We start from the raw sequence: 9,021 nt of genomic DNA on the forward strand, positions 1-9,021 counted from the left end.
GTTAACATGGTCCATGTTAAGTCATCTATGATGTTGACTTTATTCTCCCTCCAAAAAATAAAGTAATGACGAAAATTTTGGGACATTGCGATGAACCACAAGACAGGGTAAGAAAAGGTAGACGTCTAAAAGGAGCGTTTTTTCATCGATATTTTACACAAGGCATAAACACGTGAAACATCGGAAACTTCTAAAATTAACTCAAAGGTAAGAAATTAACGTTTAAAGTTTACATGATGATTATAGTGAAAACTTAAATCTACTTTTCCTAATAAAAAAACCCTTATAAACCTTTAGACTCCTTAAGAAACCTTGATGAACGTAGGCCAAAAAAGCGATTGAAAAACAAATTCAACGCCGGACAAATAACTTAAACTTGATTTCATAATAGCTTCTTTTGTTCACTGATACAAGGCACCCCTTAACCATTTCAAACAAATGTCACCGCAGGAAAGTCCCTTCGTTGTATATTATACCAAAATTCGGGGGCCTGGAGGACAATGCGTATAAGTGCAGTTTTCGTAAAAAAAATTGAGGTATCAATGATCTTAAATAAAACCAGTCTTATTGCAAAGGTAGGTACTCTCTGACAAATTCGCTCCCAAATTCCAATTTTTAAGCATCAGAAAGTCAGTTTGAATTCTCTCTCTACCGTACGGTAGAAACCCTGGTAAAAATTGGCGATAGGAGCTGCGTTTCAAAATACCATAGGAATTCTTATAGCCGGCTAAAGAAGGCAATAGAAAATCGTATAGCTGGGTGTAGAAAGCGGAGCAAATCATATAGCCGGGCTATACGAAGCGATAAAAATAGTATACAGCCGGGCTATAGCTCCTATCGCCGGGCTTTACACTTTATCGCCATCGGCTATAAGAGGCTATAAGAAATGTGTAGAAATTCGTGCGCTTTGGAAATCATTGAGTTTGATACGGAACCACCATAATATTTACAAAACACACATTATATTTTCCTTTAATACATATTTTTTTCATCAATTAAAATGAGAATAATCCATACAGGACGTACAAACATTTTAAAATCATGGGTTGAAAAACGCTGACTCCGCGAGATTATATATTGGAGCCTAACACAGAGCGGATCGGCGCGGCGTGCTGCCAGCGATAAGCGCGCACTAGCGCCTACAAACCTAACAGGGATACTTCACACATTGCGCAACGCGTGAAGTATCCCTGTTAGGTTTGTAGGCGCCAATGCGCGTTTTGCGCTGGCTGCCCGCCTGCCGCGCCGCAGCGTGCCACGGCGCTTGAAGCAACTATTTCACACCAGAGGTATTGCACAGTAGCATACGAAATTGAAGGTGCTCCAACATATTAGGAATGGCAGGCATCCTTCAAAAGCACGCAGCTTTCCGCGCAAAATAAATCAAGAACTACGGCCCAAAAATAGAGCGGTAGTCCAAAAACTCAATAAGTCCTAGCATCCGTTATTAGTAACATTTAGCATACACTTTATCGCCTGGCTGTTACTTAATCGCCATCGGCTATAAAAGGCTATAAGAAATTGTGCATCCGGCTATAGAAGCTATTGAAAATCTTACAGCCGGCTGTAGGTCTATGGTATTTCGGAACACAGATTCTACTGCCAATTTTTACCAGGGGTAAGAATCCATGCAATTTCGGAACATTTGAACACGTATTTCTCGAAATAGCAAAAACTGCACTTATGCGCCTTGTCCTCCGAGCACCTCAAGTAGTTAAGCGCTTGATTTGAATCAGATAGACTTTGGCTTGGTTGATTTTGCGAGCGATAGATGTGAACTGACGGGTAGGTACAAAATACTGTATTTTTGCCCTGCTTCATTGAAACCGATACTTCAAGGCGGGTTGCACGGGTAAAAGTTTGAAAGCGCTCTAGCGATGATAGATTTGGCGCCGTCCAATAAAAAAAGAAAAAAAGAAGAAAAAGAAAAAAAGAAAAAAAATACCCGGAAGAGAGACATTATAGCTTACAAGATGAGAAGAGGTAGGAGGAAGTAAGGAAGAGAGAAAAGTTAGCTAAAATGAGAATGATTACAAATCGCTTTAATGAGTAGAGGAATTAATCCCTTGGGAGTAAAGCTCTAATAATCCTACCTCATACTCAAAACTTTGCCCGTGGTCGGGTTGAAACTCCACACAGAAAAAAATGGATGGTGCTGACGACAGAACCTTTTGTTCATACGGCTCCCACAGTTTCTTTGTTACACTTACAGAACTTTTGGTCGTGGGAACAGAGTACTCTGTTCCCACGACAGAAGTTCTGTTCTCACAACAGAAAAGTTCTGTAAGTGTAACAAAGAAACTGTGGGAGCCGTATGAACAAAAGGTTCTGTCGTCAGCACCATCCATTTTTTTCTGTGCACAACTCCGCAGAATTTCCCTCAGAGGCTTCACGTGGATTTTCAGCTTTACGGTGTTATTAAAATAGAAAGCGCATATTTGTTTTTAAAAGGAATCACTTGGAACCTTCAAGTATACGGAGAGAAATCGGGTACATCATAACGCTGGCCAAAGTGGGAAACCACGTATCTCCATCGCTGTGTTCCAAAATTTCGTGACAGGAAGGTGAGAAAAACGCCGGAAGGGTGTTAAAGACAGATTAAATCATGCGATTGTTTACACAAACTGAAAAAGGGGCGCTCGCGAAATTTTTAAGAGGAGGGGGAGAAAAACTTCGCAGAGCAAAAAGTTCCTCCTTTGTAGTGCTGCCTTTTCCCTGAATTAATTCCGAATTCCGGAACTTTTGCAATGTTTCGGAATCAACAGGATCCTCGGAATTTTCACCTATTTTCGGAATTTGGGGGGTTTTAGTTTTGACGATCTTAGGGACAAAATTCAGGCGATTTCGGAATTTTTCTCGGAACTTTTGCAATTTCTCGGAATCAACAGAATTCTCGGAATTTCCAGCTATTTTCGGAATTTTGAGGGTTTTAGTTTTGACGATCTTAGGGACACAATTTAGGCGATTTCGGAATTTTTCCCGGAACTTTTGGAAATCCGAATCAATTTCAGGAACCCCGGAACCTGTGGTAAAATAAAATGACAGCGCTGCTCCTTTGACACGTTTCAGCAGTCTGACCGTCCAACCCTGATGGGACACCTCGTATACAGTTCGATCATAGCTTCTACGCGGCTTTTGATTGCATCGTAATGAAGTTTTCGGCCGTTCGATCGAAACAGGGTCCGTAAAAATCGTGCGCTTTCCGATCAGGTTGAGAAGTGGGGTGGGGGGGGGGGCTGAGGAGGCACTAATGAAGCGCCAGGGAAGGGGGAGGGGGATTATTTGAACAGGCAGCGTAAACAGGCTGCCTCTGCGTCGGTCGATTAAACGTCCCAATGAGAGAAAATTAGCGTCGGTGACATTTAACGATAGGCAACAGGCGAGTGAACCTGAGAACTAGAAACAAACGAAAATCGAGGATTTTCGTACAAAGGTTCTAGATATTGGTGCTCACTAAGAACAACACTCCGCCATTAGATTAATTACGTCCGTTCGATGCGATTAATTTGTTGAATCAATTGAATTGAATTAAGCCTGTGTCGTTGAATCTGAAGTTTGAATTTAAATATTTATGAATTTGAACAATAAAAAACAAATAACTTTTAACGATTGATTCAGTGAAAGTAGCAACTATGCTTCTTCAATTTTCTAACTAATTAATTTTTCTATGGTCGAATCAAGAAACTGAACATCTAAAAATTTATCAACTTTTTTTATTTTTTAATTTTTTTTTTCATTTTTAAAATTTATCTTTTTCTTCACTAGATCAATTAGGTTAACTAAATGAGATCAATGCACCGAATAGTAATCAAATTGAACTACGTCAAATCTGAAGTTGGTATAGAAATATCCATGAATTTAAGCAATGAAAAACGAATTTTTTATCGATGAAAGTGTTCGTTCCGAACACCCTGATAATCGATTCTTTACCATAGCTTCAAATGGGGAAATATCGGTAATCGATCATTCACGCCTCGCCGCCGAAAGCAACCTAATTTTTTCCTCTCATCTTTTAAAACTAATTTTGTCGGTTTCTGTTTAGAATTTGTCCGATGGATTAAATTCTAGAGAGAGGGCCTGTCCTGCGCTTTTGAAAACTATAGAACCCTGTAATTTGAAAGGATCGAAGAATGAGGTTTATGATGTCTTGCTATGAGGATCACACTTGAGACCTAAACCTCAATATCACGAGAGCAATTTTTTTTTTTGATTTTTTAGGAGTTACAACGCTAATCCTCCCTCTGTATTGCTCATGAATTCAGAACAAAATCACTCCTTGTCCTGGTGTCTTTAGTGGGACAACAAGTGTCACAAACTTTCCGCACCTTGCCTCCACAAGAAAAAACGATCGTTAAGAAACTCAACAAGTGGTCGCGGTACAAAGCGAAGAGGGATAACTCAATATTACTCGCTCTCTCTCGTGATTTATTGAAGAAGTGACTTTATGGTTGAAAAGCTGTCTCAAAAACCACCAGGAAATATTTTTTTCCTCGGTGTTACGTTGTGAGGCACGTTATGTTGTGTGTCAATCGCCAAATTTGCTGTGTTGATCAATGCGTATTACTAATTCCCAGTGATATTAGATAGAAAAGGTATTATATAGGCTCATACATTTTTACTCACTAGTGTTCAGTAGATTTTTTTTTTTCTCTCATAGGTATGATTAACCCGATGATATTGAGCAATAAGTGGGGGCATCTATAAAAACTAGCTTCCAACAGCCGGAGTAGCACGATTCAATGAAAATATTGAAATTAAATTGTGATCCATTGAAAAGAAATTAAAATTTTACCATAATATTACAATATTTTCACACCATTAGATCAATATATGCCGACTTTAAACATTCAATAAAATGAGTTCCATGTGTCAGAAAGATAGACAATATGTACCATGCAGTGCAATGTAAAATTGCAACAAATTTCAATTTTATTGCAATTAATTTCAATCAGCCATGTACTATCAATCAGTAGATAGGCAACATACACGACCTTTCAATTCATTAGCAATAATTTTACCGTGTAAATACAATTTATTGCAATCTGTGCTACTTCTATGGATTATTAAATGCACCCGAACATACAGCAATTGGATGCCAAGGCTCTGCATTTATGAAACAATCAACGATTAAAATAAGTGTGTTAAGTCATATTTTTTGAAAAATCAATCACTCATTCCTTCAAGAAAATGGTCTTCGATACTTCTAATCAAACGCCCGCCGCACTGTTTAGAATTGCCCAAATAACGCCATACTTAAGTAGAAATTCTTTTTTAAAAAAAATTAGGTATTTAAAAAATTAACCTCAGCTTATGAGTAGACGAATTTTCATTTTGAACTTTTAACTTATAAATGTGAGTTATTTTTATGTTGATTTTTGTTAAAATTAATCAGACTAAAATTTATAATAATTTTACATTCATAATATTAATAGTATTAATATTAACTTTTTCAGATGAAACCTAATGATATTTTATTTAATATTCGAAATGTCTATAATTATCGTATCAATAAATTGATATTTTCGAGTAATTTCACCCTCCAAATCTCCACCTCCACTCTGTGAGGACTAATTGAACGTATTTCTGTCAAACGGAACTATGTGCATTATGACGTGAGCCCTGTTATGCATGTATCCTCATGGGTCTGAGGGCTCATGTCTTAATGCGCATAGTTCCGTTTGGTAGAAATACGTCCAATCAGCACTCAAAATGGAGTTTCCAACCTTTTAGGTGCAAGGTACTCTAAAATTTGGTAATGTTCTCATGAAAATTGTCGAAATTTTTGTGATCAACGTTGGCGCTGGCGCTCTTTCTTGGCAGAGTGTATTCGTTGATGAGTCTCCCTGAGAAATTGAAACAAATAATAAAATAAAATAAAATAAAATAAAATAAAATAATATGAAATAAAATAAAACAAAATAAAATAAAATAAAATAAAATAAAATAATATGAAATAAAATAAAATAAAATAAAATAAAATAATATGAAATAAAATAATATGAAATAAAATAATATGAAATAAAATAATATGAAATAAAATAAAATAAAATAAAATAATATGAAATAAAATAATATGAAATAAAATAAAATAAAATAAAATAAAATAAAATAATATGAAATAAAATAAAATAAAATAAAATAAAATAAAATAAAATAATATGAAATAAAATAAAATAAAATAAAATAAAATAAAATAAAATAAAATAGAATAAAATAAAATGAGATATCGGAGAAGATTTTGAAACACCACAATGTGCGTCTTTTTTCACAATCACCATTATATGCTTCTCAATACGAGAAGTGCTGAAATCGATTTAGGAGCAGAAATTGGAATAATCTGCGGAAATTCATTTTATTGCATGAATTTTATTCTGGTTTCATTAATCAGTGATAAATACATTTTTGCATCGGTTGCCGTAAACACGCACTGTTAAAATTTCGATGGAAGAAAATGTAGTTACACTCTTACCGTGAATGACGCTATTCTTCGATAAAATAAAAACTAGATTTTTTGACCATCTTTTGAAATTTTTTTTGTTTTTTGAAAATGTATGATTCCTTGATCAGTGCAATTAATCTGTTTTATTAAGGTTTAGAGTGTCTACAATTTAGATCCGAAGATTAATGTGTATCAATTTATGAATTAACTTGTCCGAAGGATTTTTGTAAATGGACATGAAATAATTTCTTAAAGTTGAGAAATAAAAATGTATACGATTTTAAATGATCCTACAAAACCTGCTGGATCTAATTTCACTTTCAAAACTACCCACGCGAATATTGAAATAGTTCGAAATCCTAAAAGTCTTCTCAAAGTATTGATCAACGCGGCAAATCTCCCAAGTATAATCTAAATAAAGTTACAGAGACTGTGAATGGGTGTTATACCGGAATTTAAGGGTCTGGATGGTCAACTCGCAGCAGTTTTTGTCTGAAAACCCCAAGAATTTTGTGAGAAAGGGAGAAGTGAAAAATGCCATGGCATATTTGACAATAAAATCCTACGGAGGGTGTATGGGATCGGTGCAAACGGTGCAATTTGCGCCTAAAAATTAAGTCTCAAAATTTAACGAGAAGGGCGGGAGGTAAGAAAAGGACAATGATTTTCTGGTTGAGGAGTCTCATACAGGACATTACCAGACCATAATTTTGGAGCCCGGGCCACCCTCAGCAATTTTTGTCTAAAAATTACCCCAAATTAGCGAGATGAAGGAGGTTGCGGGGGTTTAAGAATGATAAAAGTATATCTGGTTGAAGAGTCTCGTGAAGACATATCGATGGCCAAAGCTAAAAATCACGAGATTTTATATAAGACTTATCTGAATCTTGGGTTTGGTTGTTTTATTTACTCAAATCATTAAATCTAATTTTATTCATTTTTCTATTTTCATTTCAACCCTTAAAATTAATAACTATGAATTTCACTCCTACTATACTTTTTCGGAGAAATTGTTGAAATTTTTACAGAATATTCTGTTAACAGAGGAGAAAATTGAAGAAAGCTTCAGAGATATTACGTTTACTTGTTGCGGATAAATAATAAAGTATGACAGGAAATCTGCAACGTCGCAAATGATGATACCTAGTTACGAACTTTGGCCAAAGATGTACCCGACTATAATTGAAGAACCAGACTAAATGATCCGCAGCAATTTTTGCCTAAAATTACCCCACAAATTTCGCGTGAAATGGATAGAAGTTTAGAAAAGTGTTAGAGTTAATTCAATTGAAAAGATTGACGGATGACTTGCTAGAGCATAATTTGGGAGCAAGGGTAGACATCTATCAGTGATGCCGCATTAAATTTACCAGAATCAGAGTGGGTGATCCGTAGCAATTTTGCCGAGAAATTACCCCAAAAATTTTACGTGAGGCAGATGAAAGTTTAAAAAAGTGTTAGAGTTTATCTAGTTGAAAAGAATAACGGATGACATAATGGTGCATGATTTGAGAGCGAGGGTCAGTATGCAGACATCTCTCAGAGATGGTGGAAATCCTCCCGCGCAGTGGAAGCGTCCTGGGCCCATAACCCTTAAGAACAATTCGCTGGCAGTGCATATTCATTTAATAAGGGTGCACCAGAGGTTATGCAATATCTAAAAAGAACTCAGCTGGTATAAAACGTATTAATTTTGCCCCCCACGACATTGCCATATTTCAATTTAAAGTGTACCCTGAAAATTGCGCGACAGGGTGAGGGGGTAAAGAAACAACGATTAGCGTACCTGGTTTCGAGTCTGGCGGAGAGTTTACTAGTCCATGGTTGAGGAGCCAGGGTAGGCACCCTGCAGCACAAGTCTCTGGCTCGGATACGTGCTTCACACTGGCGGGCTCCCGCCGGCGTGGCCGCGACAGGTGGAGCGCGGCGGGGGGTGCGCCACCCGACCCCTATCCACCCCTCCCCCCCCGACCGCCGCCTGCGCGGATCGCGGAAAAGCCCTCTTCCCTTTTCACTCAACTCGTGTCATCCGCGCTCCAACCCCCCTCCCCCCACCCTCGGAGCGCAGCATCCCGTCATTTCCTCACTTGGCATGTGGTGGGATTTTTCGGCCCCCCTAGCCCCCCGCCACCCCGTCGGGGTTGATTAAAACGCGGGGTGAGTTTTGACGGTGGATTCCTCCGAGGGGACAGTCTTGGGAGAGAATTCGGCACCCGGAGCAGCTTTTTACAGTTGGACGTACTTCTGCAAAACTGAACTATAAAACAACTACAATTACGGAGAGAGTTCTTGGACTATCTATTTAATCAGCATAATGGGTCATTAAACCATGAACGAATTTTACTTGCGAATATAGTTTTCTGAAGGAAAATGACGCGTAGAACACGATGCGCACATTAAAAACGCGAACAAATAACTCAATAACCGAGAAATGCTCAGTTCAAATCGCTCAACTTATACGCAAATTTAAAACGCCCCGGTTTCGTGCCGCGCCGAATGATGTCATCCGGCACCAATCAGAAGCGAGCACGGGTTTCCACGACTTCCGTCAAATGTCTATCTACTCTTCGTATATGAAAACA

At 37.6% G+C, this 9,021-nt stretch overlaps 1 protein-coding gene across 1 annotated transcript in view; it reads right to left on the minus strand.

Moving 5' to 3' along the window:
- Vmat (Vesicular monoamine transporter) overlaps positions 1-8,341 on the minus strand; it is a 69,646-nt gene extending 61,305 nt beyond the window's left edge. The window contains exon 1 of the mRNA XM_072304754.1: positions 8,226-8,341. The gene's annotated coding sequence lies outside the window, so the exon portion shown is untranslated. The remainder of the gene's footprint in view (positions 1-8,225) is intronic.
- Positions 8,342-9,021: the final 680 nt, after the last annotated feature.

The sequence above is a fragment of the Bemisia tabaci genome, chromosome 9, assembly GCF_918797505.1.
Source record: "Bemisia tabaci chromosome 9, PGI_BMITA_v3".
In the NCBI taxonomy this organism is placed as follows: Eukaryota; Metazoa; Arthropoda; class Insecta; order Hemiptera; family Aleyrodidae; genus Bemisia; species Bemisia tabaci.